General features: G+C 41.1%; 1 pseudogene; it reads left to right on the top strand.

Annotated features, from left to right (window-relative positions):
• Nucleotides 1–24,971: 24,971 nt before the first annotated feature.
• LOC137383066 (U6 spliceosomal RNA) lies at nucleotides 24,972–25,068 on the top strand (annotated as a pseudogene).
• Nucleotides 25,069–25,623: the final 555 nt, after the last annotated feature.

Genomic DNA, 25,623 nt, shown 5'->3' with positions numbered 1-25,623 from the left:
AGTGTTGGGCCATAAGTTTTAGTGGTTTATTATCCATAAACACCAGTCCCTGATGTATTATCTATTTGTATAACAACAGTTTGTTTTAAAAAAAGGTCTTTTTTTTTTGTTTTTCCTTCAATTTTAGATTTACCAGAGCACGATTAGAGTAAGGCTTCAGAGTGATGCATACGTTGCTATCTTTTGAAGCAGCTCAATATCCACAAGAAATATAATGAAGCAATTTTTAGACTTTTTTGTTAAAAGAATAAAAATGTTAAATACACTTGTTGAGAGTGAATTCCCCTCCAGGATTTTGCTCAGCTCTCCTCTAAAGGGACTGAGTTATACTGGAGCATGGTTCTGCCAGCACCTCGCTACTTCTGGTACTGCACCCAAGTGGCTATTTAGCCTATGTAAACCTGGACAGCAAGTATCTGTAGGTTGTTCAACTGTGCATTATTGCTGTGCCTGAAAGTTATCAGTAGTCATTATTTGCTAATATCCCCCCAGCCCAGGGACATCCCAATTGTCATCCCAACCCAGATCTGCTAACAGAGTACATGCCAAGGATTGAACTTAGAACTGTAAAACCCAGCTCTATACCAAGCAGTGCATTTTACAACTAAGCCATCACAGGAATCACTCAGGTGTGTGTGTCTTTTTTTTATGGGAAAGGCCAAGGAGTAGATGGCTTTAAAGGAATTAGCACACTAGAGGTATATAAAATTATGAGAGGCATAGATAGGGTAGATAGCCAGAGTCTGTTTCCCATGGTAGGGGTGACTAAAACTAGAGGGCATAGATTTAAGATGAGAGGGAGGAGGTTTAAAGGGGATCAAAGGGGTAAATTTTTCACACAAAGAATAGTGGGTATCTGGAATGAGCTGCCTGAGGAGGTGGTGGAGGCAGGAACAGTAGCAACATTTAAGAGGCATCTGGACAGGTGCTTGAATGAGCAAGGCATAGAGGGATATGGAATTAATGCAGGCAGGTGGGATTAGTATAGATAGGCATTATGGTCGGCATGGACGCGGTGGGCCGAAGGGCCTGTTTCTATGCTGTACGACTCTATAACTCTATGACTTTTCCCCTGTTAGGATATTTTTTGCTGGTAGTTTGATGGAGGTATATACTACCAATTGTAAACTACCATTCTATACACCAGACATGTTCATTTTGATAGTGTGTGCTTCATGTGTAAGGACATTTACAATGACCTTTCTGACATTCTATAAAATACGTGAGCCAAGATCATGTATGTTTGAAGGAAATCATTGCTATCATCAGTTCCCACGTTGAGGCAGTTTTACTTTTCAAATCAGTCAATTTTGTATTTACTTGTAAAAAATTCAGAAGTACAAATTGCATAAAAAATATAGTAATCAAGCAGCAAATAAAACTGCAGAAAGCGAACTGTTACCTTATAGATTTTTTTTAAATTGCTATTTTTGAGCTATAACAGGGAAGGGAGAGATCAATAAATAGAAGTCTGAACTCTCAGAACTGCAATGTGACCTTTCAGGGCAAGGCAAAGGAACATATGCATAACATTAGCAATGTGTTCAAAGTCAAGAAAAATGCCCATAATTTATGGAAACTCACAGATGAGAACTCTATTTTTGTACTTGGAAAGCTTGGCAATTCTACTGCTTTTTCTTGTTCTGTGTTTTCTCATGCTTTTAAGTTCTTATAAATGAATTGTCTTGAAATAAATAAAAATCTTCAATACAAAGTGTTTTTCAATGTAACTTTCCTACCTGTTATTTAGAACAGATTCTACATTCTTTTATAAATGTTTCTGATGAGCAAGGTCTGGTTATAGAGTTTTAACTAAAGTTAATCTCAACTGCTTTGATAATTTGTTTAACATGGAGTCTCTCTGGTCTCTCTGTTGCTTCACTGGATGTTTTAATCTGTAGGTCAGTAACCTCTGACATCATTGTGGTTGCACTGCTCTCTGCCCACAACCAAGGGAATTCTTGCAGAACCTTGGTTCATATACATTAAAATTGCATGTGCACGTTTTGTTTCCCCTGTTTTGTGCCTGAAGTGTGCCTATGCACATTCTGAAGTTGATTCAAACATGCACACAAAAACTAGCATGTTAACGAGTTTTATACACGTTCACAATCAGCACCCACTCATTACTTTATTATTTTATGCTACATTTATTTGAAATTGTTTTCTTTGTTCTTTAAGCTTTGTAATATGAAAACCTTTTGGAGCCAGTTTGTTTAATAATCCAGTATAGATTTTCAAAGCTTCATTATTGTAATTGCTTGTGTGTCTGACTGCACTATTAACAGAAATTACGGGTTGTTCTATTTATTTCCTTCGGCCAATTATGGCACTCTACTTACATTCTAATAAATATTTCTTGACACCTGATCCTTTTGCTTGTCATTATTAGAAATTAGATATTCTAAATAATAATTTCAAAACAAAGGAATATGAGAATGCAGCTCTAAAATGGATCTATTAACTGTAAGCTCTGAATACTGTTACTTCCTATTGGCATTTTTGAAGAAAAGGTTGCAGCTTCATTCCTCATTAGTATTCTATTAATAGAAATAATAGTAGGAAAAGGGACTTCTGGTTGTGTTTAGTAAATCAGCATTCCATTTTGTCAGCCATGTTTCACATGTCTCCTCTTGAAAAAATTATTGCACACCAGCTGAGTAAGGCTTGCACTTGAATTCAAACAGAAGAGCCACAATTCCAGCTCTACTCATGGAGCGAGAAATACTTTGGTCACAAAATGTAGCCACATCTAAAATGGGTTCTCTTTTAAATACGTTTGCAATACAGGGGTAAATGTTCAACTTGCTGCCAGGCCCTAAAGTAGCGATTTTGCATCTATAACGGACAGACGATCCACCGTACTAGTTTAATGCTCAGGCAGCAAGTTGATAATCTACCCAATAAAATCAAGAGTTATTCTTTGCGCCTCCACCCCCACCCCCTACTCCACCCTCTCCAAACTATTTTATATGGTTTTCAGAATAAAATGATATTTTTGTATTTGTTGGCAGTTAATAAGATCACAAGATGAATGATTGGATTCAGACTAGTTACTCTATTCTGACTCAGCAATCCAAAAAGAATATGTGAGCCAATAATCTGCATGCTAGCACTTGTAATATTGCTGTGCTATGGCTACTGACTCAGGCATGGAGGTTTGAAAACTACTCGATGGAAGTGCACCTTGGGAACTTTGAACTTTGATGCTGTGCATGCACTGAGAGCAAGGTTCATTGAAGCTCCATTTTTCAATTGAATTAAGTTAGGGAAATGCCCAGTAATACATTTGAAGCACCTCAAAGGCATGCAAAATGTTCCATGCCTGTTTGAAATAAGGGTTTCAATTGAGGTGCCTTTCTCGGTCTTTTATGCAATGCTTCTTAAAGTGGCCTGTTGCAAAAAAAAATTATCATTACCTTTTCTTATGTTTTTCTTAGCTGTGCACAATACCAGTCTCCTTATTAGAAAAAAGGATATAAAGACACTGGAGAAGGTGTAAATTAGATTTGCAAGGATGGTACCAGAACTGAGAGATTATACCTGTCAAGAAAAATTGAACAGTCTGGGGCTCTTTTCTCTAGAAAAGGGTGACCTGATAGAGGTCATTGAGATTTTGAAAGGGTTTGAGAAAGACCTAGAGAAAATGCTTCAACTTGTGGGGGAGATCAAAACTAAGGGTCATAAATATAACAAAAGCAAAATACTGCAGATGCTGGAAATCTGAAATAAAAGCAGAAAATACTGGAAATATTCAGCAGTTAGGCAGCATCTGTGGAAAGAGAAACAGAGATAACATTTAAGGTAGTTGATCTTTCATCAGAACTGGAAAGAGAGATGTAACAGGTTTTAAACAAGTATGGAGGCAGGAGAAGAAGGGGAGGAGGAAAGAACAAAAGGGAATGTTTGTGATAGGGTGGAAGGCAGGAGAGATTAAATGACTAAAGGAATGATGGTGCAAGGCAAAGGGGACTGGTAATGGGACAATAAAGAAACAGAAGTTGAGACTAGGGGACCTGTAAATCGCAAGAGCAGAACCATTACCAGCGCCTCCAGTCTGAAAAAAGAAAGCAGTAGTTATAATCTGCAATTGTTGAATTCAATATTGGATAGAATAGTTGAGGCAATTAGCATAGATGCATTTATGGGGATGCTAGATAAGTGCATGAGGGAGAAAGGATTAGAAATTATCTTCATAATATTAGACAAAGAGGGGTGAGGGTAGGCTCATGTGAAGCTTACACAGCATAGACCAATTGGGTCAATGAACAACAACAGCAACTTATATTTATATAGCACCTTTAACATAATGAAACGTCCCAAAGCACTTTATGGGAGCATTATAAAACAAAGCATGATACCGAGCCACAAAAGGAGATATTAGGTCAGATGACCAGAAGCTTGGTCAAAGTGGTAGGTTTTAAGGAGTGTCTTAAAGGAGGAAAGCGAGGTGGAGAGGCAGAGAGGTGTAGGGAGCATATTCCAAAGCCTGGGCCTAGGTAACACAAGGCACGGCCACCGATGGAGGAATGATTAAAATGCACAAGAGGTCAGAATTAGAGGAGCGCAGATATCTTGGAGGGTTTTGGGCTGGAGAGGATTACAGAGATAGGGAGGGGGCGAGGACATGGAGGAATTTGAAAACAACTATGAGAATTTTAAAATCAAAACATTGCTTGACCGGGAGCCATTCTAGGTCACCAAGCACTGGGATGGTCGGCGAATGGAACTTGGTGCGAGATAAGACACAGGCAGCAGTATGACCTCAAGTTTACAGAGAGTAGAATGTGGGAGACTAGTCAGGAGTGCATTGGGATAGTCAAGTCTAGAGGTAATGACGGCATGGATGAGGGTTTCAGCAGCAGATGAGTTGAGACTGGACAAAGTTGGGCAATGCTACGGAGGTGCAAATAGGCAGTCTTAGTGATGGCACGAATATGAGGTCGGAAGCTCATCTCGGGGTCAAATATGACACCAAGGTTGCAAACAGACTGGCTTAATCTCAAACTGTTGACAGGGAGAGAGAAGGAGCCAGTAGCTGGGGAACGGAGTTTGGAGCGGGCACCGAAAATAATGGCTTCCATCTTCCTCATATTTAATTGAAGGAATTTTCTGCTCATCCAGTCCTGGATGTTGGATAAGCAACCTGTCAATTTAGCAACAATGGAGGAGTCGAGAGAGAGGTGGTGGTGAAGTAGAGCTGAATGTGAAAACTAATGCCGTGATTTCAGATGATGTCGCTGAGGGGCAGCATGTAAATGAGAAAAAGGAGGGGGCCAAGGATAGATCCTTGACGGACACCAGAGATAACGGTACAGAAGCAGGAAGCCATTGCAAGTGATTCTCTGGCTAACATTAGATAAGTAAGAATGGAACCAGGTGAGAGCAGTCCCACAAAGCTGGGCGACAGTACAGAGGCATTGAAGGAGGACAGTGTGGTCAACCGTGTCAAAAGCTGCAGACAGGTCGAGAAGGATGAGGAGGGAAAGTTTACCTTTGTCACAGCCACATTGGATGTCATTTGTGACTTTGATAAGAGCTGATTCAGTAGTGCAGTGGCTGAAACCTGATTGGAGGGATTCAAACATGGAGTTCTGGGAAAGATGGGAATGGATTTGGAAGGCAACAACACATTCAAGGACTTTGGAAATGAAAGGGAGGTTGGAGATGGGAAAAGCTTGTTTGTGTGCTGTAACTTCTATGTAATTCTTATTTAATAATGGTTCTTTGCTACAGAGGTATTTATTTAGCAGCTTTTCAATTTTGCAGCTTAATCACAAAGGGTTTTTAATTTGTACAATCAGCTCCTTAAAACTAAACTCCAGCTACTGACCTCAGCCTCATTACACAGGTTTGTTTCCCTACCTTTTTTGGTTTTTCTGCTCATCAAGGGGGAGATGTTTGTCATGGGGATGGAACTCTTCCCATTTCAAGCACTTAGGGTCCGCATGAAAAATTTGCAGATAAGGTGTTGCACAGCCAGTTCCAGATTAAAGTACCCTCACCCAATTGGACTATGCCAGCAATGCTTCACGTGAGCTTACACTCACCCTTCTTCATCCTACATTGTCAACACATCATTCTATTCCTTTCTTCCTCATGCACTTATGTAGCTTCCCCTTAAATGCGTCTACGCTAATGGCCTCAACTATTCCATCCAATGTTTTGGATGAAATGTTAAACCAAGGTCCCGTCTTCCCTCTTAGGTGAACATAAAATATCCTATGATACTCTTTCAAAGAAGAGTTATCGCTTGATCAATAGTTATCCCTCAACAAATATCACAAAAACAGATTATCTGGTCATTATCACATTGCTGTTTGTGGGAGCTTGTTGTGTGCAAATTGGCTGCCGCATTTCCTACATTACAACAGTGACATTTCGCAAGTATTTCGTTGGTTGTAAACTGCTTTGGGACATCCTGAGGTTGTAATAGGCACTATATAAAAGCAAGTATTTTTTTCTTTCTAATCTGCTCCAACAATGTACTTCAGTTGCACAAAAGCTATTTCTACTGCATCAGAGTGACATTTTTTTCTATTTCCCATACAACTACTTCATGAACTGTCTAAGTATAACTATCAATTAATGCAGTGTTAGAAACAGTTTCGTGTGCCGACCCAAGCCCATGAGGAAACTGGATTCAGGCTGTCCAAACTTATTTCACACAGGACCTTACAAACAAATAGAAAAGACGTCTATCCCATTAGTCTGGGCTAAATTTGAACTCTGGCATCATTGGTGAAAAGCCAATGTCCAACCCAGTGCACCACATGGTTTCACAGGCCAGGATTTTGGAATGTTCTGTCTACAGAGGTGATTCTAACCTAAGCCCAGCTCCTGGCAAGATACTGATAGGATCAGATCAGATTTCTATTTTACACCCCCATCTGAAAATAAAATCTAATGGGGTGTATATCAAGCAGCCGATCCGATCCTGTCGGTTTCCTATCAGGTGGATTAGGTCGAATTGACTCCCTATATGTCTGGACATTGGTCTATTTTTGAAAGGCTTTGAAAGAACAGAGTCAGAAAATGTGTGCCAGACATGTATATTGACACCTACTGTGTTTAGTTAGAAACTGCCTTTGTGTTGTTATAAAAACAGAAAACCTGTGCTGTCACCTGCTCGTACAATGCCAGCCATTAGTATCCGGACAGATAGGAAGCATAATATTTTAAATTATATTAGGAAAAAGAGGGTGGTCAGGAGCAATGGGGGCCCCTTGTAAACTGATCACGGTAATATCGTTAATGAAAATAAGGAGATGGCAGACATGTTGAATTATTACTTTGCATTTGCGGTAGAGGAAGAGGTTAGCATGCCAGACATTCCAAAGAAACTAATATTGCATCAGGGACAGAGACTCATCAAAATTAATGTAAGCAAAATAACAGTAATGAAGAAAATAATGGCACTAAAGAGTGCCAAAACCGCAGCACCGGATGGCTTCCATCCCAAAGTTGTAAAGGAAATAGGTAACAACATTGTAGATGTTAACTAAAATCTTCCAAAGTTTGGGAAGCTCGATTCAGCAGCCAGTCCATTAGATTAGAAAATTGTAAATGTCAGTCCGTTACTTAAAAAATCTGAGAGAGAGAAGCCAGGAAATTATCGACCAGTTAGTCAAACTTCTGTTGTCGGGAAATACTAAAGTCTATAATTAAGAATAGGGGTGTCTGAATGCCTGGAAAATTTTCAGCTGATCAGAGAGAGCGAGCGTGGATTTGTAAAGGGTAGGTTATACCTGATGAATCTGATTGAATTTTTTGAACAGGTGACTAACGTGGTCGACAGGGGAATGTCTATGGATGTTATTTAAATGAACCTCCAGAAGGCATTTGATAAAGTCCCTCATAAGAGACTGTTAGCTAAAGTTGAAGCTCATGGAATTGAAGGCAAATTATTGACCTGGTTAGCAGATTGGCTGAGTGGCAAGAGACACAGAGTTGGTATTATGGGCAGATACCCTAAATGGCAGGATATGACTAATAGGGCTGAAATTTATGAGCGCGCTGCCACCTGTGGTGGCGCGCTTCGATATCACCGGTCTTCCTGCGTAGATGCGCCATCATTGAGCCCCTGTGATATTTCGCGCGGGAGCTCATTTAAATAGAGGGGGCGAAGCTGCCGCCCCTGATGACATAGAGGCGGCGGCCGCTGTGCCTCGCCAATGCATCCGGCGCCACTGCGCAGGCGCCAGTGACATTTTTAAAGGGCTTCAAGCCCTTCAGGTACAATCAAACCTTTAAAAGTGCCGGCGCCCAGAAATAACAAACAAAATGCCAGAAAAACTTTCCATTCCCGCCACTGAGTTACCAATTAATAAACTAACCCATCCCCCTGAAAAACCAATTTGTAAAATTACAAACTGTCACACCCCCTACTTCAGCACCTTTGACCCTTAACCCCTTCCCACCATCCCCACAACCCAATTGGAGCGGTTTTCCCCGCTCCCCCCTGCCCTGAAATTTTCACTCCTCCCCCCTCCCCACCATTGTCACGCCTCAGAACTCCGAATGGAGTTCCGAAGGGATGCAAGTTGCGGCCGGCAGCTGAATATCGATGTCGGAAGGCCGCCAGGACATGGTAAGTTAATTTGCATTTATTTTACTTCATTTTAATATTTAAAGTGGTGGGGGGGGGGCCGCACCGAGGTCCCGCCGCCACTGGTAGAATGTGGCGGGGCCTTCTCGGCATCGGGGGTCATGGCGGGCCTCTCCAGGAAGAATTTTCCAGGACCCCCCGTCACGACCCCTGATGCCAGAGGCCTCATAAAATTCAGCCCATGGTGTCCTGCAAGGATCTGAGTTGGGGCCTCAACTATTGACTATTTGTTAACAACTTAGATGACAGGATAGAGATCCACATATTCAAGTTTGCAAATGACACAAAGATAAAAATGGCATTGTTAGCAGTGTAGATAGAAGCATAACACTACAAAGGGATATTGATAGATTAAGTAAATGAGCAAAACTGTGGCAGATGTCAATGTAGACAAATATGAGGTCATCCACTTTGGACATAAAAGAGATAAATAGTGAAAAGCTAGAAATAGTGGTGGTCCAAAGAGACTTCGGCGGTGGGTGGTGGGGGGCGGGGGGGAGGGTCCATATACACAGATTATTAAATTTTCATGAACAGGTACAGAAAATGCCAAAATGGCTAATGGAATGCTCGTCTTTATATCTACTGGACTAGATTACAAGGGGCTAGAAGTTATGCTTCAGCTATACAAAGCCCTGGTTAGACCACACCTGGACTACTTTGAGCAGTTCTGGGTACCACACTTTTGGAAGTATATTTTGGCCTTGGAGGGAGTGCAGCATAGATTTACCAGAATGATACCTGACTCCAAGGGTTAAATTATGAGGAGAGATTACACAAACTAGGATTGTATTCCCTAGAATTTAGAAAGTTAAGGGGTGATTTGATCAAAATTTTCAAGATATTAAAGGGAATAGATGGGGCAGATAGAGAGAAACTATTTCTGCTGGTTGGGGAATCTAGGACTAGGGGCAGAGTCTAAAAATTACAGCCAGACCTTTTTGGAGTGAAATTAGGAAATACACGCAAAAGGTGGTAGAAATTTGGAACTCTGTTCCACAAAAAGCCAATTGATGTTAGATCAATTATTACATTTAAATCTAAGAGCGATGGACTTTTGTTAGCCAAAGGTTTTAAGGGATATGGGGCAAAGGAGATATGCAAAGGTCAGTCATAGATCCGGCATGATCTCATTGACTAGTAGAACAAGCTTGAGGGGCTAAATGCCCCTCCTATGTGCAGACAGTAACAACAATTCCCCAAGGAAGCTGCATCTGAACTAGGCACAGCCCTGCAAACAACTTTCAGGATGTAGATTGCTCTGTCTGTAGCTGTCAAGGTAACTGCTTCCTTGAACTTTGACTCCACAAGAACACTTCCAAACCCTATCTATTATATGCCAAGTTTCTCAACCTGCATGCCACAGTTGAATTACTTTCATGAACTACTGAGTTCTCCTATTTCCCAATGGAAAACATGCAGCAACACAAATTTCACTCAACAATGGGGACTAGCCATGGGGCAGCAGGAAAAGCTGAGCCATATTAATCATTGCCAGAATACAACATTGAATAACAGCCAAAAGATATGTCTGCCTAACCACCCTGCCACTCAGCTGGAGTGTAAAGGTAGGCTACAATAGATAAGATATTAATTTACATATCTGAAACATCCAATGCATAACAGTCACCTCCACATGTGCCCCATACTCTGCCCAAGTAAACTATTGTGGATATTTTCTACCCTCACAAAAACAGCCACCATTCATAACTATCTGATCTTTTCCACCTTAAATGAAGTGTCGGGACAAATTACAATTCCAGTTATCCCAAATGTTATTGGTCCTAACAATGTGTAGTGCAAGTGTGTTCAGTGTATTTTACTCCGGTGCTTCATCTTTGTGACAATGCATGGTGTGAGTCTTCTTCTTTTAAATGTTTTCTTCCGCTAAGTGTCTTAGCAGTGTGAGGAAAAAGATGGCTGCTGCATGTTAGTACATAGACTAGGGATGGAGTAATCTAGTCCCTCCTCGAGCTAGGGCAGGAGATGGCACTAAAACTCTAGGTGCCATGAATTTTGAGGCCATGGATATCTGGCCCTATACGTTCTCGACCACCTCTGTTGCCGTTTGAGCAGGGCGTGTGGCTGTTACAGATGTAGCATTACCCTGAGAGATGCCTCCATCATCTGTGGCAGCTCTTCCCATTCTCCTGGATTATGTGGTGGTCTACAGCTCAGTCATACAGTCATGCAACATTGCTCAGATGACCCCAGCTGCACAGGCTACTTGGCTCCAAGAAGTGTTGATGCCTAGGTAGGAGTTATGAGGTCTGACTCTCTGAAATCAGCAATTGATCAACTCTGCTTACTAACTAGTTATGGTGTCTTCAATTGCACTGGAAATTTTTAATTTCTTATGTGCAGCCATATCCTGCAAGCAGATATCAAAGGCACACAGCTTGCAAATAAGAATGTGAGCGAAGATGCATGCCATCAAAATGCGCAGGATACTAACCTCCCTTATGTGAGTGTGTGAACCCACAGCATTAAAGAACCAGATGCTGGCGTTGCACTTGGTGCTTGTTACTTGTCACTTGTCACATAGCACAGTCAGAACTGTGATATAATAACATTACACAGTAACATGGAAGAACATGAGTAAGCCTGTGCATTTAGAAAGATGAACAGTTGGCAAAGTGCACCACATTCTCCCTGTGTGATTACATAAACATAGTATTTACAGCACAGAAACCGGTCATTCAGCCCAACAGGTCCATGCCGGTGTTTATGGTCCACAGGAGCCCCCTCCCTCTCTACTGATAGCACACTAAATCTACCAAGAACAATGAAGGTTTTTTGCAAGGCAACATATTAGCACGTAGCCACGTGTTTACACTCTTAGAAACCTTGCACAAAACAGCAAATGTCTTCTGCACCTGCTTCCAGTTTTCAGGCTGCAGATGAGACTGCATTTGTGTACTCTGTTATCTTTATTGCAGGGCAGTCCTCGCCTCCAAAGAAAGCCTAGCTGCTGCAGGAAGGATTTCTAAAGCACTATCACTGACTGAGTTGTTCAGCCACCAGCCATTTAAATATCCCCTCCTGCAGGTTGACTTTAAGGACAGCCAGCAGCTCTTTAAGAGGGAACCTGCTTTGACTTCTGGGTGCTCCCACCATATCAGTGCTGAGGGCAAGGAGCACTGAATAAATGAGCTTGTATTGTACCATGATGCAAAGTCAACCCCTTGCCCCTCACATATGTGTAGTTCCCAAAGGACAAAGGTACAGGCGCTGCTCTGCTCTGAATGCATTATCATCCTCCATTCCCTCCCTCTTAAACATTAACCAGCTGTTTCTTAATTGATTCCAGGAGTCTTGGAAGTCTATTCGTACTTAGATCACTATTTGCAGGAACAACTTCCTGCCATAGTGTTACCAACCCTCCAGGATTGTCCCAAAGTTTTCAAAAATTAAAGATTAATCTCCTGGACACTGCAGCTATGGTGTTTTTACATTTTCTATAATATTGGAAATGGGAAAGGAAGACTTGTTGACAAATAGTGAAGAAGTGTCCAATCGGATAAAGAAGGATCTATTTAGTTTAGTTTAGTGATACAGCACTGAAACAGGCCCTTCGGCCCATCATGTGCCAACCATCAACCACCCATTTATACTAATCCTACACTAATTCCATATTCCTACCACATCCCCACCTGTTCCTATATTTCCCTACCACCTACCTATACTAGGGGCAATTTATAATGGCCAATTTACCTACCAACCTGCAAGTCTTTTGGCTTGTGGGAGGAAACCCACGCAGACACAGGCAGCACCCAGAATTGAACCCGGGTCGCTGGAGCTGTGAGGCTGCGGTGCTAACCACTGCGCCACTGTGCCGCCCATGTTGCTTCCATGTTGTGTGGAAAGCCACAAGGATGAAAGTGTTGGCTAACCAATGGCAGGAGCATAGAGTGGAGTGGTCGGAGGCAGGAGGCCATGTGATAAAACCTCCTGGAATACATCCAGCCAAAGTTGACAACCCTTTCCTGCTATTAGTTCTAAATTTGCCGTGCCTTCATTTAAAGCAAAATCACCTTGTCCTGCCATCATGATTTAATTTGAGACAAATGTCTACTATCCTCTGCCTTATAAACACCTGATTTACTGTTTTGGTTCCATGTCCAAGGCTCTCTCATATTTGGAGTAAACATGCTCCATAAGTTGGTTTATGCAAAATGGTATTAATGAAAAAGGAGATTAATGATGAGCTAGTAATGTGCTAATGATTCAACTGATTTATGAATTCAGTTGCATTGCATAAGATGCAAACAAAATGTTGTGGTGTATGGAATTGGACAACAATATTAACAGTATGTTAGAGATGCAGAAGTATACCTTACCATTTACAATGTGGTGATATATCTTTTGACCCCCAAAGGCAACCAGCCAGGAAGGAAGAAAGATAAAAAGCCTGACGTGCAATAGCCATCAAGATCGTGCAGTCTCCCAAGTGAAAGCGTTCAATGATGTCTGCATCCAGAATAAAGAAAAGCTAGTCATCATTAAGAAGTCCATCAAAGTCACTGGGGAAGGACCAGCAGCTCCATGGTGTCTTGCCCCCTACTGTGATTTCATCAAACTCCATCTCAGGGGTGGCTAGAGTGCAGATTTGCCTCCAGTACAGAGTCAGTCAGGTGACCAGGAAGGACATAAGGGTAATGGATCTACTGGGAGAAACAGTACTGGCAGAGCCTTCAAACACAATGATACATGCTGCAATCAACATAACACCTTCAGCAGCCTGTGAAGCTTTATGCTCCGTCATGAGAGAAAGACAGCAGAGGCCTGCCAGAGCATGTTGGTGAAAAATAATTCAGTAAACTGTTATAATGTGTAATGTGAAACTTTTATCTAAATTTTGCCCATATTGATATGATCACCCCATACACACTTATGGTATTCCATGGAATAAATAGGACATACACTTAAAAGATATACTGTCCTTTAAAAAATGTAGCTGTTAAAATTTCACATAATTTCCAGCACCTCTTTTGTACTACAGTACTTCAGCCATTTTAGGCTTTTAATGGCCTTCAAAGGCAATTGCCATTCCATTCGAGCATATTATTCCAATGTTACACAGTGCTCAGCCAATGACTGTGCATATTCAAATACGCTGATCCCATGATTTATGGCTGGGTCTGTGCTGGGGAGGGTCTTCGCGTGGAAGTGCAACCTGCAGGGCACAACACCATTATAAATGAATTTTGAGGGCTTTGGTAAATAAATAAAATGTTGCCTCCATGGGTGAATTACCCAAAAGCAAAAGTGAAAATTCATCCCTTATGATCAAAATAACTTTGAAAATTATATGATACTTTGATCAAACTCTGCCGAGAATGAAAAAAAATTGGTGCATCTCATACCTTACAGATGAAAAAAAAATGAAGGGCTATGGGGAAAGAGGGAGGGAATGGGACTATTTGGATAGCTGCTTCAGAGAGCTGACACAGGCATGATGGGCCAAATAGCCTCCTTCAGCACTATATTATTCTATGATTCTGTGAAGATCATTCTTCTGGGTCTGGAGTAGCCAGATTTACTTCTAACCAGCCAAAAGCATCTTGGTGTTAGTGAAAAGCACAAAGCTGTTTTTATTCAATGAGCACTGATAGACCAAGCTCCACTGGGGAGGTCAGGTATGTCCTCTACTCCTCCATTTGTGCAGGACAAAGTCTTTGAGATATGTCTAAAAGATATTAGGTGAAACAGTCCTCTGAATGCCTTCTCTTCACAGATGACAATATCTGCCAATGGCACTAAAAGACCATCTTACATCACAGAGCTGCAGTTGATTTAAGCACCTCTATCCAATTTAAGATAGATTAAACAGAGAGTCTGCACACATTTGTAGAGGAATACAGCTGGCATGCATTAGTTGCAGATAATTTCAGTTCTCTGTGACTGAATTGACCACTGAGGTGTCAGGATTGAATAAGCATCTCACCACTCAATTCAATATCCCTGACAGAGTCGATGACTACCTGGACTCCATCTTCATCCTTTTCTGCTGATGTGGACTGCCAGTCCTTTTCTGCTGTCCTTCAGAATGTCCATCATGGGAGGATAGAATCACTATAGCTGCTGAAGTAGTTATATTGCGTCTATAAACTGTCATTTTCTCCAAGGGCTCCACTAACACTGCTTCTGCTGGTAAGTACACAATTACAACCCACAGTTGTTCAGGAACTGCAGCCAAATGGTGGGTCTGGGCATTCAGCCAAGACAGGAATACTGATACCTCTGTTGTTGTAAATGCAAAAAGTATGTAGCTAGTGGTATGGTTGAGATTTGTAGATAATAAATAAGTGATTTATCATCATTGGGATATCCATATGTTTACTTTATAAACATTTCACCTATAAATTTCATGGCAACAATAAACAGAAATGTAATCCGAGTAAAGTCTGAAGGATATGGACTCCCCATGTAGCTCAGCAAGCTTATCTAGCGACTTACTGAATTATGTAGACCATGAAAGTTAGGTGTTCAATCCCTAGTCACCACTGAGTTGTTTTATCCCATCACGGTGTGGTAAGAAATGCTACAACTGATGAGTAACTGAACTGGATCATCCATATATATACTGTGGCTACAAGAGCACGTCAGAGGCTGGGAATTTTGCAACATGTAACTCACCTTTTGACTCTGCAAAGCCTGTCCACTATCTACAAAGCACAAGTCAGGAGTATGATGGAATACTCTCCACTTGCCTGGATGAGTGCAACTCCAACAGTGTACAAGACCATTAAAGACAAAGCAGCCCATTTGATTGGCACCCCATCCACTACCTTAAACATTCAGTCTCTCCACCGCTGGTGCACAGTGACAGCAGTGTGTACCATCTACAAGATGCATTGCTGCAACTCACCAAGGATACTTCTATAGCACCTTACAAGCCAGTGACTGCTACCATCTCGAAGAATAAGGGCAGCAGATGCATGGGAACACGACCATCTGCAAGTTTCCTTCTAAGTCACATGCCATCCTGACTTGAAACTATATCACCGGTCCTTCACTGTCATTGAGTCAAAATCTTGGAATTCCATCCCTAACAGCACTGTGGACTGCAGTGGTTCAAGAAGGTGGTTCACTACCACCTTCTCAAGGGTAATTAGGGATGGGTATAAAATGCTGGCCTTGTCAGTGACGCTCATACCCAGTGAACGAATAAAAGAAAAAGCACTGCTGCTGGGTTAGGTAAAATAGGCATGGGTTCGCGGCTAACAGTGAGGGTATGTGAATAAAAGCAAAATACTGCGGATACTGGAAATCTGAAACAAAAACAAGAAATGCTGGAATCACTCAGCAGGTCTGGCAGCATCTGTGGAAAGAGAAGCAGAGTTAACGTTTCGGGTCAGTGAGGGTATGTGAATGTTGGTTAAGTACAGGATTGGGCTCAACTGCAATGTCCCCTACTTTGCAACCGTAACTACATTTCAAAAGTACTTCATTGGCTGTGAAATGCTTTGGGATATCCTGAGGTCATGAAAGGCACTATATAAATGTAAGCTTTTCTTTCTTATTATATAAATACAAATTGTTATTGTTGAGTTATCAAGACTCACACATTAATAATGGCCAGATGAACAAGGAGTAATGGCTATTTCAGCAAGATACAGAGAGCACAAGGTGACTGTGGAACAAAACCCCATCAAGGAGTCTGCGCCTTTGAACGAGAAATAAATTGGTGAGTAAATGAAAAGGAAAGGAAAAAATGAGATAAGGTGCCAACATGAAAGAACAGATACAATGATTTTACTGAACATGGCTGGAATCTGAGACACCTACAATTGATTTTTTAATGCTGATTTTCAGTTACATTAACCATCAAGCAACAATATGGGATTTATTTGTCCAATCTGCCAGAATGAAACTGTTTCTGCATATTCTAAGAAAATAACATCATTGACATATTAAATGATGTGGGTTTACATTTTTGTTAGTGTTTTTTTGCTGCTTTTGTGCTAATTTGGGCATAAGTTGTTTGTGAACAATTGGTTGACATATTATCTGAATATGTTGTTTAGACTAGAACAGCACAGAAATAATTTCAATAAGTTCACTGATTTCCACTGGTTTTGCTGGGAGAGTTGAATATGCAGCACAGTTAAGATCAGTATTAGTGGTTTAACTGCACCTCAAAGAGATGTGGTAGTGATTGTTTACGGTGGCGCAAACTATACAGACTAAAGAGAGGTTTAGTGCGAGCATAGTTAGAAGCACAAACACAAGCTCCATGGAGAAATATTCACAAATGTACATAATAGCAAAGCTGTAAAATTCCATAGAAATGGTGCAAGACCACTATGTGCAATAAAAGAAGACCTCAATTACAAGAGCTAGATGCACAGTGGATCAGTGAACTGCCACTCTGATGCTACATTTCCAAGAGGCAGGAATGAGTTCACAAGTGAAATTCATCATTGGGTGGTGATCCGGTGAGACTTAATTGCACAGAAGACAGGGGAATTAGAGAGAAGCAGGTTCCAAATAGTATCTACATTGACTTTGGAACAGATCACCTGTTCACATTTCTGTGAGGGAATGGTGGGTACCTACAGAGAGTGATCCAAAAAAATGAAAATGGATTTACTTTTACAAGTTTGTAATATGTTGGGATTTATGTAACTGTGATCCTTGCACCTTTAGATAACTACATTTTGTAAAGAACTTCCTCTTTCTGTCTCTATATAACTTAAATGTCATATGGGGTACAAGATTTCTACTCTTGTTTCTGTATTATAAAAAGTTGACAAAACTACCTAAATATATAAATATTTGACAAAATCGTGCTTAAGTTCTGACAGCTACAACACAACTTTTATTTATATAATAATAAACCAAGGCATTTCAGAAGGTCTGAGGGGGGTGGGGTTGAGTGGTACAAGCACCATACAGAAGGTAAAAGACAGGGTGAAGTGACTGAAGGCAGGGTCAACAACATGCGTTCAGAGAAAGCTTTAAAATATTGGAAGAATTATAGCAGGTTTAGGAAGATAGTTACAGATCATGAGGCTATCATGGCTAAAAAGTTCTGCCATCAGTGGTGGAGTGGAAGGAATGCAGAGAATCTCTCTCTTTGGCCTCCTTGTCTCAAGAGACAATGGGTAAGCACCTGGAGATGATCAGTGGTTTGTGGAGCAGTGCCTGGAGTGGCTATAAAGACCAATTTTAGAGTGATAGACTCTTCCACAGGTGCTGCAGAAAAAATTGTTTGTCGGGGCTGTTACACATTTGGCTCTCCCCTTGAGCTTCTGTCCTTTTTCCTGCCAACTGCTAAGTCTCTTCGACTCGTCACACTTTAGCCTCGCCTTTATGGCTGCCCGCCAACTCTGGCGATCGCTGGCAACTGACTCCCACGACTTGTGATCAATGTCACAGGACTTCATGTCGCGTTTGCAGATGTCTTTAAAGCGGAGACATGGATGGCCGGTGGGTCTGATACCAGTGGCGAGCTCACTGTACAATGTGTCTTTGGGGATCCTGCCATCTTCCATGCGGCTCACATGGCCAAGCCATCTCAAGCGCCGCTGACTCAGTAGTGTGTATAAGCTGGGAATGTTGGCCGCCTCGAGGACTTCTGTGTTGGAGATACAGTCCTGCCACCTGATGCCAGGGATTCTCTGGAGGCAGCGAAGATGGAATGAATTGAGACGTCGCTCTTGGCTGACATACGTTGTCCAGGCCTCGCTGCCATAGAACAAGTACTGAGGAGACAGGCTTGATACACTCAGACTTTTGTGTTCCGTGTCAGTGCGCCATTTTCCCACACTCTCTTGGCCAGTCTGGACATAGCACTGGAAGCCTTTCCCATGCGCTTGTTGATTTCTGCATCTAGAGACAGGTTACTGGTGATAGATGAGCCTAGATAGGTGAACTCTTGAACCACTTCCAGAGCGTGGTCGCCGATATTGATGGATGGAGCATTTCTGACATGATGTTCGTTTTCTTGAGGCTGATGGTTAGGCCAAATTTGTTGCAGGCAGCTGCAAACCTGTCGATGAGACTCTGCAGACACTCTTCAGTGTGAGAATACAATGCAGAGAATACAATGGCCAGAAGAATGGATTTTGCTGTGATTTTGGACTGGAGGTGGTTGGGTGCAGTTAAGCCTTGGAGGGATTTATAAACAAGGATTATCATTTTGAAATAAGTGAGTTGGAGACTGGGAACCAATGGAGGCCAGCAAGGACAGTGCTAATAGGTGACTGAAAATAAGACCGGGGTACAATCAACCAGTGGAGTTACAAAAAGGTGCATTTAGTGCATTGTATGTAGCCCTTGAGTGTGTTGGAAAAAGCAATTTTGGCCTGAAATACTCTTGTTACAATACATGCCAAAAACATGGTTAGCTGTGAGCTTCTTCTTCTCTGAATGTACATAACTTCCATGAATGAAACAAGTGGAGTATGTTAATCAGAAGACAGTTCATGGAATTACACAATCTCAATGGGCAGGATTAGTTGACACTTGATTCTTGGGTTTTCTATCTATATTCCTCACTTGCATTTTATGAATTGAGGGAGACTTGTATTTCTTTTTTAAGTGAGAAACCTAGGTGAAGGATCAAGACCTGTGGTGCATGGCACTGTCAAACTTGAAAAAGGTGAAAAAGAAAACAAGATACATTTGGAAATAGTGGCCAGCTCATGCCAAGTTTTGATTTTAACAGTTTGATGATTGAAGAAGGGAAGAAGCTCTAGAGTTTTGAGAAAGAATGATTTAGGGACACTGCAAATTTCAGCATAATTCAGATATAAGAAGGAACAAAAGTATATGGTTGGTTGGCATCCTTCCATCTACGAAAGATGATGGACACTGTTTTGAAAGTGTTTCCATTTTTAACATTTTATTTTTTGAGGACTTGTGTTGAACCTAAAAAGATTCCATGGATGTGTTTTTTTACCAAGTTCCCCGAAAGGACACTTAAGATATTGTTTGAAAAACCACCTGTGCTGGAAGTCTCGTGCTTTGGGCTCAGTGAACAACAGAACCCTCGGTAACCTGGGGGGAAATGGTTACAGAGAAACCACATGTCAAGGTTTATGGGGGTCAGGAGGTCGACTCTCTGTTTGGGGTTTGGGCATAGTTTTCAGTTTAGTTGAGTGTGAACTGTTTGAAGACAGTTGGTGTTTTCCTGCCAAGGAAAAAGAAACCATCCAGTTCACCTCTTTCCCTACCTCTTTGAAGAAATCCTGCAAAGATCCAGTGTGTGAGAGCTAAATTCCCTGGTACTGCATAGCTGCTGAGAAGCTGGACAAAAAAATCCTGCAATTTAAGTGTGCACTGGTAGAAAACCCTGATGTCACATTTCTCCTAGAAAGCCTACTAGAATAATTTTTGACATCTCTAGAACGGACTGCTTCTGAAATGATCCCAGTGAACTGTCTCCGTATACCTGGAAGCCAGACCAAAAGGGACAACTGACATCCTTCCATATTTGTTTTTTCATCAAGAATTAGCAAGTATTTGGACAAAGTAGTCTTTTTTTTTTGTCTTTTTGTTTGTAACAGATCTCTGCAGAGAGAATTTCTGTATTTTTTCCAGTCTGTGTGAGTGTAATTGGGGAATTTAAAAAAGGAACTTTCATATTTCAATCTGTGCGTTAATGCTATGCTTCGTTACTGGTTAATTCTTGTTTCATAATAAACTGATAATGTTGTTGTTTATTAAAGAAACCTGGTTGGTGTATTTTATTCTGGGATAAAAGTAGAGTATGTGATTGGCAGCAAACAATCCATCGAGGTGAGATATCTTCTCTTGGTGCACCTTTGCTGGTGGCTGTAAAGGCCAATCCTGGAGAGGCAGGTGAAGCTGCCAAGTGACGTTGTGACTTTTGTCTTCGACTTTGGCGCCTATTGCCAAGCTGTTGTAGCAACTGGTCGTCATGGTAGTGCACACCAGTCTACAGGATGCGTCGCCATTTCCCTCTTTCGCCAGCTAGTGATTCCCACGTGCGATAGTTGACTTCTAGAGCCTTCATGTCACACTTGCAAACATCCTGGAAGCAGAACTTTGGGCACCCCACTGGTCGGCTGGCCCGGCTACCTCACCATACAGAAGGTCCTTGGGTATGCGGCCGTCTTCCATTCTGTGGTCCGCCAAAGCTGCCTCTGTTTGATTAGTGCCAACATACTTGGGAGTATCCTGGAATTTACATTGCCAGGATATACCCAAAATGAGCTGCAGTCAGTGAAGATGGAAATTATTGAGCTTCTTTTCCTGGTAGCTGTAAGTCACCAATGTTTCACAGGCATACAGCAAGGTGCTGAGAACACAGGCATTATAAACCAACAGTTTGGTCCTAAGGGTCAGCTTGGTGTTATCCCATGCGTGTTTCACAAATTGGCCAACAGTCATAGCTGCTTTCCCTGCATAGAGGGACCAATTGTGTCACCGTGGACCCAAGGTAGTAGAATTGGCTAAATCATTCTAGTGGAGTGCTCTTAGTGAGATCAGGGAGGAGTTGCAACACCTTGTCCCGTGACCATGATTTTCTTGATGCTTATAGTCAATGAGAACAGGTCACAGGCATAGGAAAGACTGTCCATAAGTCTTTGTAGCTGAGTTTCCATGTGAGTGACTAGTGCAACATCATCAGCATCAAACAAAGAGAGACAAGTTCAGAGGCATGCTGAACAAAGCAGTGTTGACAAAATAGTCGAAAGCTTGAGTTGGAGAATAGTTGGAGTCCTGAGTTGAGGGGGAGAATTATTTGTAACAACAACTTGCATTTATATAACGCCTTAAGCATAATAAAATGTCTATCAGACAACAAGTTTTTCTTGTACTCTGCCCCAGCAAGAAGTGCTGAAATACTCTTCCCAAATATGGCAGCAGTGTTCAGACCTTGGACAGAACTGGGGTTTATATAGAGACTTGAACGAAGCCAAGTGGAAAAGAGTTTCGTTGACCTGAAAGAGGAAACCAGGCTAGTTGAAGGCAACAACAGTAATTGAGGAGATCTTCCACTTGAGATCAGAGGAGATTACAAGGCAGAGAATGACAAAAAATGAAGAGGAAGTAATGCTTAGTAACGCTATCTGCAGAACCACATTTCATAATGGCCCGGAATTTGCAGTAGTAATACTGGCGAGGCTGTCAGCACTCATCATCATTACTGTGTACATCTGACAGTAACATCAGGCTTCCCCACATGCACAGTTAAATGTAGAAATCCAGAAGTTGCTGTTAATGATACTGTACTCCTACACGGTGTGCTGTTGCAGTCCTCGCCAATGCAATCAACACAGAAATCACTATTAAGGCATGAACTTAAATTATTTACCCATTATTCTCACTGAAAAGGTCGTTGAAAAATTGTATTGTTCAGTCAGAAGTAATTGCGTTTTTAATGGCGTAGTAAGTCACAATAACTGCTGAGCAACCTATCTGGCCCTGAAAAAATAATTTTAGAAATGTGGAGTCTTTTTCCCTCAAAAGAAAATTAAAATGTTTCAGATCTAAAGAAAAATATGTCTTAAACTTTGCGATTCACTATTTGTATTTCTCCCTTAATCCCCTGGGAATCCAATTCCCAAACTTCATTCTGCTTTCTGTGCAATTATTTAAATGATATATAATTCCCTGTTGTTACTTCCTGCTTTGCCATCTGCAAAAATTCTTTAATCTGATTGGCTGATGAGCCTCCCTGCTGCCTGCCCTGTTGCTAGACGTCACCGATCCCCTGCAGAAGGCAGAAAATCCAAACTAACTTGGGAAAAGAGGAAGTCTGCGCTCAAGAGCCTATTAAAACTTTGTGACAAGCTTTCTTGGAGGTCAACAGCGGGCATTGTTCCTTTGCCGCTGACTGCAAAATCCAGGCCAATTTTCTTGAACACAATTTTCATGAGAAACTTCTTTTGACATTCAACAATTTGCTGTGTTCAGTGGAGTTGGAATGAAAACAATGAAGCTGTCGAAAAATGAGAGATAGATTCTGTATTTTTGCTCTGTTGGCCTCTCTAGTGGGTTTTATAATAAAAATACATTAACTACTGCATCAAAAAGAAGTGTGGTACATTAAATGTGATAATATAATATATGATATGCAGTCATTTTAGAAACAGATACAACTTCAGTATTCTTTAATCAGGTTAACTCAAATATAAATGCAGACATAAGTTTTTTGTTATTAAACTGCATTTATGTTCTTGACAATCAGACAGTTATTATGCAATGAAGAAATGACAATACACAGGAAGTTGTGCCCCAGCTTTTAAGCATGTTATATAAATCATGTTGCTGTACGTTTACACTGCTGTGTAAGTCATTTCCCTGTACATAAAAGACTTTGTGACGTGCATTAGCGACTTAATTATTTAAAATTAGCATTCACATTTTTCCAAACATTGTTCCTAGAGATGCTACTTGTCCTTCTGCAGTCTGAAGAGGGGGATTGTCTGGCCCACATGTTACTAAGTGCTCTCTGTACGAGATATGATTGTCATGAAGCGAATTGACTTTCCCTATTGTTGTGGGTCTCCGCAACAGAGATCCCAAAATGTTCAAGATTGACCATTAATTTCTAGGCAAGTCCTCTAATCTGATTTCATTCTGACTGAAATCATCTATGATGCAAAATGTATGTAGAAATAGAACTGATTTTAACTTAGAGCAGAAATGGGACCCGAAACAGCCAACAAACCACCCCAACCTTGGCTATGTGAAGCCTGGGACATCTTAACTGCCAGCATACACCCAGCCAGTTTCCCACCCAAAGCCAGCGGGAAGCGGCAGGTGGCAGGTGGGTTTGCAATGTTGGAAAACAGAAGGCCACACCACCAGAGACCAAAGGAACAGTCCCCTGCACTCAGGTAGGGTTCAGGGAAGTGTCTGGAAGGGCCTCATGATTTCATCTTCTCCCTACTACTAGAGGTGTACTGAACTAAGGAACTTGGATTTTTACAGAGGTTTCTCAATTAAAATTTAAAATCATAGAAGGGTTCAAAATCAACAGCAAGAAATTGAGCATGTGACTATAGAACTGTGAACAGACTATTTTTGGAATAAAGTCGTATTTATAGTGGGTTTCATTTATTCTGAAGGGACTAACTCTAAATTTCAAAACAGTATAACATCCAAATTGCAGATATGTAGGAGATAAAGTATAACCCCCATCAACCTGCTTCCTCTCTGCCCGCCTCCAAATGTCATGGTCTGTTTGGCAGTTTAAATTAATTGTGCATTGGTATGTACCAGGTGTGAAAGCCAATTTCAAGTAGAAGTGGGTAAAGCCTCTAGAGAAGAGAAGGCCTGTTGCTTGATGGTGGCAGACAAGTTTTCTCACTGTGGAAGCAAAATGTTTTTCTCTAGTTGGGAAACTGACCAATTTGTAAATTGAATGGTTTCACCATTGGCAGTCAAAGCCTCCAAATGTTCATGGCTGCACTCCAACTATGAAGCCTATCTCTGTTAAGTCATGGAGGATTGAAGCTATGTTTACCAGCTAGCAGAAATTATCCAGTCACGCTTTAATTTAAAACAAGTGAATGTTCAAATCTTCATCCACTGGCTATACGCCATATAAATGCCTCTCTATTTGGGAGCTGTTGGTATCCTAGGTCTACAGATGTGTTGTCAGGTGAAGGAAACCAGTTTGAAGAAAATAAATATGGGAGCTAGTTCTTCATGATTCCACTGAGCAATTGGGTCTCCTAACTGGTGGCAGAGCCCATCGTCACTGGCATAACTGCAAATGTGAAAGGGAGTGAGCTGTGTATGAAGTTCGCTCTTCATAAACAGGAACAACAAAAATAGGCAGTAACAAAGCATAGTTTGAAGAAAAGGGAAAGCCTTCTTGTTTCGGCCACATTTCTCCCAACACCATCAAAAAAAAGACTAACTGGTCATCTAACAGGTGATTTCATTCTTTGTGGAAACTTCCTGTGTTCAAAATAGCTGCCACATTTCTCCGAATTAAAACAATCACTGCACTTCTCAATGGTGCATTATGTGAATTTCTTTGAGATGTGGCTGAGAGATGTGAAAAGTCTATCTCACAACTATGTCAATGCCATGTCCTTCATTTTCTTACTATATTTTTTATTACATAGGATTCCAAAATTTTTACTGGTATTTTCGGAATCCCATTCTGCAATTACATATATTTTTGTCAGATTACACTTCTGTGAAGCACCTTAGGACAGTTTTTAATGTTAAATACACTGTATAATTGCAAGTTGATCTTCTTCTTGTTTGCAATTAGGGTTGTGACAGAAAAATCAAAATTCTGCTGTTATTAAGGGTTTTTTCCCAAGGTATTTCACCCAAATTTTGGGGATCACACTCGATTATGTTGTGCACTATCCATGAAAACCATAAATCAGAGATTTCACATAAAATATATTTTTTAAGTACAGTTTTGTACTTCACCAGAACACATGCTAAACTTGGAGCAATACAGAGACGACCAGCACGAGGATGATATGCAAATTCATGTTGCATTACAGATTTTTATCAGAGCGAGTAACATATGGAACTCAAGAGGTATCAGGAAGTCTGAAACCCTTTTCTAAGAGCCCATATGGTGCAGGTACTCAAGAGTAAACAATAGCTCAGGGTCAGATTGGGAGCACAAACTGATAAACCTTCCCCATGCCCCACGAAGACCAGAGACCCTATCCCATAGGTTGGCAGGATCCTTGCCATCTCGCCCAACCCCAAGAATTTATCCTAATAATGTGCTGTTCCTAGCAGGTTCACAATCAGATCTAAATATGCCAATGACTTTACAAAATATATACATGCATTTTTTTCTTATAAGAAAAGAATGAATTTTTAAAAACGGCTTCAGGCATAAGTGAATTTTTGAAAGGCTTGTTTTTAATATGGGCTCCTGCAAATACTACTTGCTTTCCACTTAGTGTGTTCTTACAAGCCAATCTCATACAAAGAAACAATTTATTCTGAGGAAGTTAACCTCACGTCATTTCATGTTACAAATCTAACCTACCACATTTAAATGAAGTTTCAACATTACACCCTTAGAGATATAATTTACCAGCTTGGGG

The sequence above is a fragment of the Heterodontus francisci genome, chromosome 23 (assembly GCF_036365525.1).
Source record: "Heterodontus francisci isolate sHetFra1 chromosome 23, sHetFra1.hap1, whole genome shotgun sequence".
Lineage (NCBI taxonomy): Eukaryota > Metazoa > Chordata > Chondrichthyes > Heterodontiformes > Heterodontidae > Heterodontus > Heterodontus francisci.
Note: the sequence above shows the minus strand (reverse complement) of the source record. Positions and strands in the feature narration are given on the sequence as shown.